Source organism: Gobio gobio (assembly GCF_949357685.1).
Source record: "Gobio gobio genome assembly, chromosome: 6".
Classification (NCBI taxonomy): Eukaryota; Metazoa; Chordata; class Actinopteri; order Cypriniformes; family Gobionidae; genus Gobio; species Gobio gobio.
The window spans coordinates 36,033,676-36,045,151 of NC_137102.1; positions in this window are offsets into that span (position 1 = coordinate 36,033,676).

The following is an 11,476-nucleotide window of genomic DNA, read 5'->3' on the forward strand; positions in this document are numbered from 1 at the left end:
ATGACACTAGGTAAGTCGTTTGCATCTACAACCCCCATCCCTCCGCCTCTAAGCGGGCACTATTTTAACCTTAGTATATATGTGCGGCACTATATACTACATCCTCCTTTCTTATAATAAACAGAAAACAAAAGTTTATCTTTAGCAGATAAAGTGTAGCTTAGCTGAAACAATATTTCAATGTGTATCAATCAGGGATACATTAAACTTAAACTGAACATGCAATTGCATATCTACTGTTTCCCTTTTTTTTTTTTTATAAACACAGAATAAGCGCAATATTGTATGCACTTATTGGCTTAACACATAGTCTCTGAATCTAACTGGAGGCCTAATAACTCGGCCGCTTCTGGTTTGACCCGCTGGTGGAGGAGGAGAAGGCTCCACACATGCAGTCTCATCAGCCCTGGTAGAAGCATCTGGAGTGCTGTCTTGCTCATCATCGAGACTGTCCGGTTCATACACCTGAATGTTGCTGGGTGTCTTCCTCAGGTGTCTCCTGTTGCGCCTGTACTGCCGTCCAGATGATGTCATTATGTCATAGGACCATGGTTCAGCACGTGTCGCCATGACAACAGCAGGACGCCATCCTTGTTCAGTTTTCATATGAACAGTCCCACCAGGCGGCAGCACCGGAAGTTTCTTTGTGCCTCTGTTGTAATAAGCACGCTGTCTTCGCTGGAGATCCTGAAGAGTAGAAAGTGCATTAGTTGGTACTGCAGGTTGCAGCACTGTGCTTGAGCTGGGTAAAGTGCTTCTCAGGACCCTGCCCATAAGCAGTTGTGCTGGAGAATAGCCCATACCTGTGACAGGTGTGTTCCTGAGAGTTAGAAGTGCCAGAAATGGGTCAATGTTGGTTTGTTTGGCCTTCTTTAACAGGTACTTAACAGTCTTCACTGTTCTCTCGGCCTGGCCATTTGACTGCGCATAGCCTGGGCTGGAGTGAGTGAGCTTAATTCCCCATGCTGTGGCAAACTTTCTCATTTCTTGGCTTGCAAAAGGCACATGGTCGCACACAATTTCTTTAGGTATTCCCACTCTGGCAAAGACCGATTTAATCTTGTTAATAACTGTGTGTGTGTTGTCTTGTCTCTTATGTTTAGTACTTCCGGGTGTTTGGAGAAATAATCTACAACCAGAAGAAATGACTGACCACTGATTTCAAATATGTCAGCTCCTACTTTCAGCCAAGGAAGCTCTGGTATTTCATGAGAGATCATCGGCTCCCTCTGGTGGCGAGGTTGGAACTGCTGGCAAGTTGCACTTCCTCAATAATTTTTTCAATGTCTCTTGTCATACCTGGCCAATACCAGTGTACTCTGGCCAGAGCTTTGGTGCGCTGCATACCTTGGTGTGCCACATGCAGCCTCTGTAACATGTCTGACCTCATTTTACTCGGTAGAATAATTCTGTCTCCTGCAAACATTATTCCTTCTCTAACTGACACTGAGTGCCTAATAGGCCAGTATTGCATCACCTTTTTGTCGACTTGTTTTCTGTGATGTGGCCAGCCCTGCTTGTGAATGTCCAGTAATGTTTGCAGTATGAAATCGTTTTGTGTCTCAAACTTTAACTGTGCCAGAGTCTCTGGGCTTAGGGCCTCTGTTGGCTCAAGAGCATAGATCACTTTTTCTTCAAAAATGTCACACTGACTCGGTTGCTCATGTGTAGTTGCTCGTGAGAGTGTGTCTGCGATCAGTAACTCTTTACCTGGCGTGTATATTACATTCAGGTCATAGCGTTGCAGCTGAAGTAGCATCCGCTGTAGTCTGGACGGAGCTGTTCCCAGTGGCTTTCTCAGGATCGTTTCCAAAGGTTTGTGATCCGACTGCACATTAACCTTGACTCCATAGGCGTACTGGTGAAAGCGTTTCACTGAAAACACGATAGCCAGAAGCTCCTTCTCTATCTGTGCATAGTTTTTCTCTGTGTCCGTTAGAGCTCTGGATGCATAGGCGATAGGATGTCCATCTTGCATTAGACATGCACCTAAACTGTCCTTGGATGCATCTGCTTGTATCACGACAGCTTTCTTTGGGTCAAAGAATTTGAGAACAGGGGCTGTTACAAGCGCATTTTTTAGACTATTTACAGCTTCCTCATGTTCGTGTTGCCATTGCCAAGCACTGTCTTTTCTCAGCAGCTGTCTCAGTGGCGCTGTGGCTGTCGCTTCTCCAGGTATGTACTGTGAGAGATACTTGATCATCCCAAGCATGCGTTGCAGAGCCGGTCTGTCTGTGGGTGATGGCATGTCAACTATTGCCCTAACTTTTGCTTTGTCTACTTTAACACCCTCTGAGGTCACAACATGACCCATGTATTTGACACTGTTCACCTTATATTGGATCTTCTCTTTGTTGAATTTGACATTAGCCTCCTTAGCTCTAGTCATCACCTTTTGCAGTATTTAGTCATGTTCCTTTTCTGTGGATGCAGCGATAATCATGTCATCAGCAATTATGTGAACACCTGTGATGTCCCCAAATGTCTCGCAGTTGCGTTGCTGAAAAACTTCACTCGCCGACTTGATTCCAAATGGCAGGCGCTTAAACCTATAGCGGCCCCATGGCGTGTTGAAAGTGCACAGTAGCGACGACTCCTTGTCCAGCTTTATTTGCCAATAGCCGTCTTTCTCATCCAGTACTGTGAAGATTTTCTTACCAGCTAGTTTACACAACACCTCATCTGCTGTGGGAATTGAATAATGCTGTCTCAAAATAGCTTTATTTAAGTCAGTAGGGTCTAGGCAAACCCTCAGCTTGTTCTTGTCTTTCTTTTCTGTGACTACCAGACTATTGACCCATGTCGTTGGCTCAGTCACTTGTTCAACAACGTCTGCTTTTATCAGGTCATCAAGCGTGTCTCTCAGTCTGTCCATAACTGACAGTGGTATTTTCCTGCAGCCATGTATGACAGGAGTGACTGTAGGGTCAATGTGGATGTGATGTTCACCTGAGAACTCACCAAGTCCTTCAAAGACACTTGCATGTTGCTTTAGCAGCTCCTCTTTTGTAGTTGGGAACTTGACTGCAAGCGTGTCAATGTCCATCCTCTTTATCAGACCTAACGCTTCTCATGCTTCCTTGCCTAGGATAGCTGTGTCTGAGTGGTTTGACACATAGAACAGCTGGTTGGATTTGGTTTGGGCATTGGAGCATTCAAGTGAGATTGTCCCTTCTGGTTTCAGCTTAACTCCACCGTACGCCACCAACACAGTCTTTGTCGGTTTTAGTTGCAAGTTTATTCGTTTTTCACGCCTGGCTTTTCTCTTCAATGTTTTGTACACAGCCTGCGGTAGTACATTTGTTTCTGCTCCTGTGTCTAACTTAAACTTAACAGACATGTCTCCAGCATCTATGTCTGCATACCATGAATTGTCTCTTTTAGTGCTTATTTGGTCAATACTCACTGTCCCAATGAAAAGTGTGTCTATTTCTGAGCTCAAATCATGCATTTTCATCTTATGTGTTGCTTTTGTAGTCTCACATATCTTTGCGTAATGATTGAGCTTACCACACTTTCGGCACGAGACTCCAAATGCTGGGCAAAGCCTTGGTTGATGTGACTTTCCACATTTCCTGCACACTTGATCCTTCATTTTCCTGCTGTCACTCTGTACTTGTAGTTTTTGTCCCTGTTTCCATTGTTGGTTGTCTTTACCGTTGGTTTTGTTCACTGCATGTATTGCTCTTTCTTGTGTTGTAGTACTCATTGCTTGTATTTGTGCTTTGGCAGTCTCCGCTGCTCTGCAGATGTCGATCGCCCTCTCCAGTGTGAGATATGACTCTCTTAACAGCCTTTCTTTGAGCCGCGGATCATTCAAACTGAACACAATCTTGTCTCTGATCATGTCGTTTTCTGATGCACCAAATTCACAGTTCTTGCTTTTCTGTCTCAACTCAGTTACATATTTCTCAATGGTGACTGACTCTGACATGGGATGAGCCCAAAACTGATGTCTTTCAAACACTGTGTTTTTCTTTGGCTGGCAATATGCTTTAAATGCATATAAAATATCATCCACTGTTAGCTCTGCTTCATCCGCTTGTACAACGTCTAGTGTGTTGTATACCTCGAGAGCGTCTTCTCCGAGTGCATGCAGTAAGATAGCTACCTGTACTTTAGCTTCCTTTCCATCAGCACCACTTGCAGTCATGTATATCTGAAATCGTTGTTCCCATCTTCTCCAGTTTTCGCTTATTTTTCCTGTTAGCACCAGCGGGGACGGCAGTTTGAACTGTTCCATCTCTTCTCCGCTCTCGAGCGTAGCTGCCTGCTCGCTCACGCTAGCTTAGCCCTTAGCAAAAGTCTGTGTCTAACTTCGGCAAAATAAATAAATAAAAAATCGGCGCACTGGACCAGCTTCTGACACCATGTATTGGTTTCTTTTAGTAACCTTTTATAACGTGCGTCGTGGCGAGTGGAAGGATGACACCAGGTAAGTCGTTTGCATCTTTAATAACAGCAGCTGCGCTGACAACTGACTACAACCACAACACACACTTCACACAACCCCCATCCCTCCGCCTCTAAGCGGGCACTATTTTAACCTTAGTATATATGCGCGGCACTATATACTACAACTTCTGCATACATGCACAACACTTTGACCCAACAGGCGATATATTAACAGTTTATAAACTTCAGCATAACTTCCGCAAGCTGTCTCTTGTGTCCCGCTGCACTGAACTAGCGTCTCTGTGAGGGAGGGGGAGATCACATGGTCTTGTGTCCGGCTGCTGATTGGCTCAGGCAAGGTGTTGTGTATGCGTGTGTGCCTCAGAATACAGAGGGAGATTTAAGAGAGTGAGGTTAGTGACAGTAAACCATAAGTGGGTCTGGCTTGCCAAGCTAGAAATATCTAGCAATCTAGTGATAAAGGTGCGTCCGTTGGGAATTATACGCATTGGAAAGTTAAGGCGAGACACGGCAGGTGAAAACATAGTTTTTTCATGCAGTGGTCAATTTTGAGATTTTGGGCCAGTTTGCTCCCTTAACATGTAAGCTTTCATGTCAAAATAAAAAAAATGTCAACATTACACATTAAGTTGGTTATTTCATTATATTTTGTCACCGTGCGCCTTCAGATTTCTACCCGAAATCATCAAAAGTTATTCTAGCGCGATCTCTCGTGCCGTCTCCATTCACAGAAACATGTCATGCTTGGTCTCATTATAAAGCTCGCAGTCTCACACACAGCACTGTCTAATCCAAATATGGACATTTCCTTTGTAGAACTAACCAACCGCGAAAGTTTGCAGCCTAAAACCACATCAGATTGATCGATGTGAATTTCTCACGCGCTGCCGCTTGCTTGTGTATTCTGTGCTTGAGAGAAAGTGCAGACAACGCTGAAATCGGCTCATAAACGTTTACAGAAAAGACCAAGTAGCAAGAGCAAGTAAAAAGAAAGTAAACAACAACAGATTAGACGACGAAACCCCGTCAGAATTAGATTAAAATACTTATAGATGGACCAATACAACAAACAGGGTCTGCAGTTTTTGTGACTGGTGTTTGTTAAGGTAGTTCTCTTAAGGTAGTTCTCTAATAGCTATTGCTATTAATAATTTATTCAGCTCAGCCCCCCCGTAAACATTTGCAAGGCTTTACATTTAGGGGCAGCCAGCTTGCCCAGACCCTTGCCCCTTAATTTACCTAATTTACTTAGTTTCCTAAGTGCTGTACCCATGCGCTTACGGGCATAATTTATGCACTCCAATTTCACAATTTCATGTCCAGGGTTTGGGTTGACCACCTCCTTAAATGCAGCACTATCTCCATCTGACAGCATCTCAGTATATTGCACCTGGTGACGACCGACTGACCTGGCCCACATCCTCTAAGCTGCCTCCTGCTCCATTGCTTTACTTGAGCCTGCAAACATTTTAGCACAGTCAGTGTGCGTCTCCCTCCAGCTTTCAAATTCCTGGCCTGTTATTTTTCCTTCTCGCTTGGCACTTTTCTTTAAGGCACATGCATGACAGTAGGAGGACAAGACCTCAAAGTCTATTACTAGAACTGTAAGGATGTCAATGCACACACCGATGCCATAATTTGATGTGAAACCTCTTTTATGCCAGGTTCCATCCAAAGACACGCTGATATTTATTAATGCATCTTCATCCTCCATCAGTAACCACATCTGTATCAACCTCAGCATAAGCCTACCTGATCTGCTCCCTGGCCCTGTGCAGTGACCCCAAGTCTTTCTCAATTTCTGCAACTACAATGAAACAAATACTGTATAAATAAATGTTGATTTAATCAGGTTTTATTTATAGCGTACATATAACTTAACTTATTTTGTAAAAGACAGTGGACTCTTATATGATTGTATTGTCCATGTTATGTATGTGTGTGCGTGAAAGTAAATCTCTCCAACAAAATATAATGAATATCATAAAATGTATTTGTTAATATTTTATGAATAAATATGTTTATATTTTTATTATATAATGTGCATTATGAGGGTAAATGTAATGTCTGACACTATCCACAAGACAAAAGCATTTGACATTTAGACACTACACTGCTTGGTTTTCTGGCTCAACCTTTTTCATACAGTCACTTTTCTGTTGTGTCTCTGATGAGTCTTAAGCTGAAGGGTAGGTTTCCCCAACACCTTGCTGATTTTTTGAGAGCTGCATACCCCATTCCTAACTCACGAGCACCAAACCCCTGCATAACCCCATTCCTAACTAAGCGCACCATCCGCACATTCACATCAAATGCAACGTCGTTGCTGGACTCGTCTTGGCGTAGATGTGTAAACACTTCTGCAGTACCTATGTCTCTCTCACACAGACTACACTCCAGCAACACACTGCTACAGAACCCATGATTCTATGGATCAATGTCAATTTTCAGCCCTGATCCAGCGCATTTAGGACAACACAAACCACTGACTAATTCATTCAATCGTGCGACGTGAATTATGAGCCATTGCTGTGTGGCGTGGCTGTCCTTCCCTTCAACAGACTCTCTCTTTCCCTTTCCAAATGATAGCTTACGCGATGAGGCACTCGCTGATGGGGTTTCATCGTCTAATCTGTTTACTTTCTTTTTACTAGCTCTTGTAAGTGACAGCTGTTGCCGTCTTTTCTGTTAAAGTTTATGAGCTGATCTCAGCGTTGTCTGCATTTTCTCTCAGACGGAGAATAAACAAGGAAGCGTGACGTGTGAGTACCAATCATGTAGATGCTGTAAATGCTCCTGCTCATTTTTGGAATATACAACAATGTAACGTAAACAACATTATCCTTTAATGTCTTTAAGCACATATTCCATTAATCTTTGGAAGGAGGCAGCTGCATTTGAGACCAAAAGGGAGACGCAAGAATTCAAACTGACCAGCAGAAGTAACGAATGCTCTCAGGTTCCATTTCAACTTGCAAGTAACCACTTTTTAGATCCAAGGTACTGAAAATCGAGGCTCCATGCAATGATTCCAGTATCACCTGAATTTGTGACATGGCCCATTTGTGTTAAGCCCACGATAATCCACACATAGTCGCAAACCTCCATCTTTTTAGGGTAAACAACCACTGGTGTAGCCCATGGATATACAGAGGGACGAAGGATATTTTTATCTAGTAGCTCTTGAATCTCTTTGTTAATGAACTACTGCTTGTCTAGTGACACTCTGTAGGCTCTCTTTCTGACAGGTACCTCAGTGGTATAATTATACAATGACTCACAATCTTGGAATGTCCAATATCATGGGTGCAGACAGATGGCCAATCCCACATCAAACTGGGTCTTGAATTGAGCTGTGGCATCAGTGTTCATGGTCAGCTGTTGAACAGATTGTTAAAGTTCTTCAGATATGTTTGGGGTAGGTAAGGCAAGATAGAACTGCACAGAAGGTGGAGAAGAAGATTCAGGAAATAGAAGGGGGAATATTTCAAAAGCATCCTCATTGCCCTTCGATTGTAAGCTATACTGTGCATTCTTGAAATCCAAGACAATTCCAGATGAAATTAACAGTTGTTTACCCTGCAGATCACATTCACATTCCTATCCTATGGCAGTCTGCATTTGTCCATAGAGTGCCGAAGTAATGACGTCACTTTGTAGGCCAACCCGGAAGTTAGCGGCGCATTGGTTCCCTCGATCAAAAAGCCATTCATTTTCCCCATAGACTTTTGGAAAATCGCAAAAAATAAGATCTGTGTTCAACAAAGAGTAATGACCCTTACACGTTTTGTCTACCAAGATAATCTTTACAAGTTAATCCAAAATGTATACATTTTGAAGCCCAAATAAAGCCGTCAGATATAAAATGCTAACGGTAGGCTATAAACGGACTACAGCACACCATGGTCGCGGATCAACGTCCAGGGGTGGTAAAAGTACTCAAAAGTTATACTCAAGTAAAAGTATATATACCTAAATAAAAAATGACTCCAGTAAAAGTAGAAAGTCCTCCATTCAAAAATCACTTGAGTAAAAGTACAAAAGTATCCGATTTAAAATGTACTCAAGTACCGAAAGTAAAAAGTAAATATTCAAATTGACTGTAAATATCAATAATCAAAGAGAACAGTTGTTTTGGGAGTGATATGCAATGCTTTAATTGAACAAATGATAATGAAGCACCTTAACGCAGTATAGGGGTTGAACAAGCAATAGACATGTTCCATAATTAGCTGCATCAAACAAGATAAGCAACTAAGGAACATTCTATATGATTAATAGATTAAATAATCATTACATTGTTAATAGTTAAATGTGTCATATTGTATTAATTATCTAATAACATTCTATTAACTAATAGTGTAAATTCATGTTAATTACCACAATATTAATTTACACTATTAGTTAATATAACATGTTATTAGAGAATTAATACATGACACATTTAATTAATATCAATTCATATATCACTTAATCTATTAATCATATAGAATGTTCATTAGTTGCTTATGCAGTGATCATTAATAAATGATTTAGTCATACATTAACTCATGATCTGAGCATTAGTTAAGCATGAATTAATAGTGTGTTACAGACACCGTTAGCTATCAATATGCGTTAGCTAACTTGACTAACGTTAACTAGCTGTTTACAAGCCACGTTTGACATTTCAATATGAAATCACTTGGCTAACAATAGTAACAACATTAACCTCAGCTCACCTCAATATGTTTCTTCAGATTTGAGGGTGAATTCTTGAAAGCTGATATTGCATTCACCCGTGGCAGGCAAAGAAGACATTTCAGCTGATATGAATCTCCCTTGACTTCAATGAATTCAAACATATCCTTGAGATATGGCCATGGATGATCTCTGTCGGGAATCTCTGGATCATTGCTGGCAGCGAGAGCTGCCCCTTCACCTGTGGTTTCTGCGGCCATCTTCGCAATGGTTAACTGACTCGATTGTGAGCGTATGCTAGCAAAGAGCTCGCGGGAGTCGCGGCGCCTCCGCGTTCTTTTTATTCAAACGAAAACCACGTTTTTCATTGGTTTGGGAAGCAAGTGTAATAAATACTTGGAGCGGGCATAGGGAAATGTATCGGAGTAAAAAGTAAACTTTTTCTTTAATATTGTAGTGGAGTAAAAGTGAAATTAAATGCAAAAAAAATATACTCAAGTAAAGTACAGATCCCAGAAAAAAATACTTAAGTAAAGTAACAAAGTATTTTTACTTCGTTACTTACCACCTCTGTCAACGTCATCATCAAGCTTCCTCAAACTTTATTTAAAAGCACGCTCGCTCATTATGATCTGCGCTGTGTATGAACACTTATCCACTTTTTCATGATAAATATTGCCCATTCGTTTTTTCCAAAAATGTTAGAAACTATAGTTTCTAAAAACTATAGTTTCTTTTTTTGTTTATGCGTGCCTCTCTGAGATTTATCTTTTGTTAATGTTTTTTCAGACAATATGATTATCACTGTGATAACATTAAATGACATGAAACACAACCAAGTCTCTTTTTGTTAAATGCAAGTTTATGTATGATCAATAATACAAAACGTATAATAAGCTACACATGAAAAAGCAAACAATTCAGTCAAACATTCAAAGTCAGTGCTAGTCGGCTAACTTACAACGGTAACGTACAGTTATAGCCTAAAAATAAACAAGTAATGAAACTTATCTTTGCACTCAGCCTAAACGATTTGCCAGGGAACAAATTATAGATCCATGAGAGCAAATATGGGCCGTTAAATCTCCACAAGACTAATTATAGCTGGAGACGCCACAGAGACATCAGAGCCAGCGGCAGACGGCAGAAGGACTAGCCGAGGAAAGTCAACTCTCGCTGGCTAAACAAGCGCTGACCGCCGCTGACTCACTGGAACTCACAACTCCGATAACACCAGATAAAATGTTTAAATAGGCACTCTTCTTATAAATAAACCACAGATTTGAGCTTTAAACAACTACATTATCGACTGAAAAAGTCTTAAAACTAAGTTTTGTCACACATTAACAGTAGAGGTGTGCGATACCGCTAGATTTGGTATCGATCCGATACCAAGTAAATACAGGGCCAGTATCGCCGATACCGATACCAATATCGATACTTTTTAATAATTAAGGTGGATGCGTCTTAAACCTAAATCTAAATGAATTTATGACTTTTAATTTGTTTTTGTGATTTGCATGTTGGGTTATTAATCAGAACTACAAAAGCTTTTGTTCAGAAACAACTTTTGGTTACTTCTGTTTTATTTAAATAAACAAAGTTACAAAATGATTACTTCACAAATATAAAAAATGTAAAAACAAATTCTCTTTTCAAGTAGCATGTTAACAAAAAATGTTTCTCCTCTTTAGTGCACTTCTTTTCAGGATTTTTTTCTTAAATAAACAGTCACAAAGTTTTACATACAACGCTCCTCTTTCTCTCTGCTGCCATTCTCCGCCTCTGACTGACTGCTGTTAGAAATGCGCGGCTGAGCGGCGCGCGCCTGACTGCTGGTGGTAGCGCTAGTGGTGAGTCACGTGACGGTTCAACACAGGCGAGGGGGAGGAGAGCAGTGTCGAGCACGAGCAGCACTCTTGAGAGCTTGTGACAGCAGCAGCATTTTGACAAACATGGCCAGGTCGCAAAACGAGAGAAACTGAAACTTAAGTATCGATATTTTCACGTTGGTATCAATCAATACCGATACCAGCGTTGGTATCGATATTATCGATATTAGTATCGATCTGCCCACCTCTAATTAACAGTAGATTTTAACACAAAAAGACGTGTAAACACAGCCCATGTCAATCATTTCTCAACGAGACAAACATGTGAAGAGAGTAAACTCCAAATGTTCAAGCATCCAACTTTGCGCGAATAGCGCGATTTATTCACGCCACATAAGTTCTTCATAAGGCTGAAACGTGGGCTAGTGAGAGATTGCCTGTTTGTCATGATGACGTCTTAAGTCCCCGCCAAAGGATGTAGTTCCTTTTAGCAACTTTTTAGCAACCACCGTTTTTAAGACACAATAAAGTCTTAAAAAAATCAC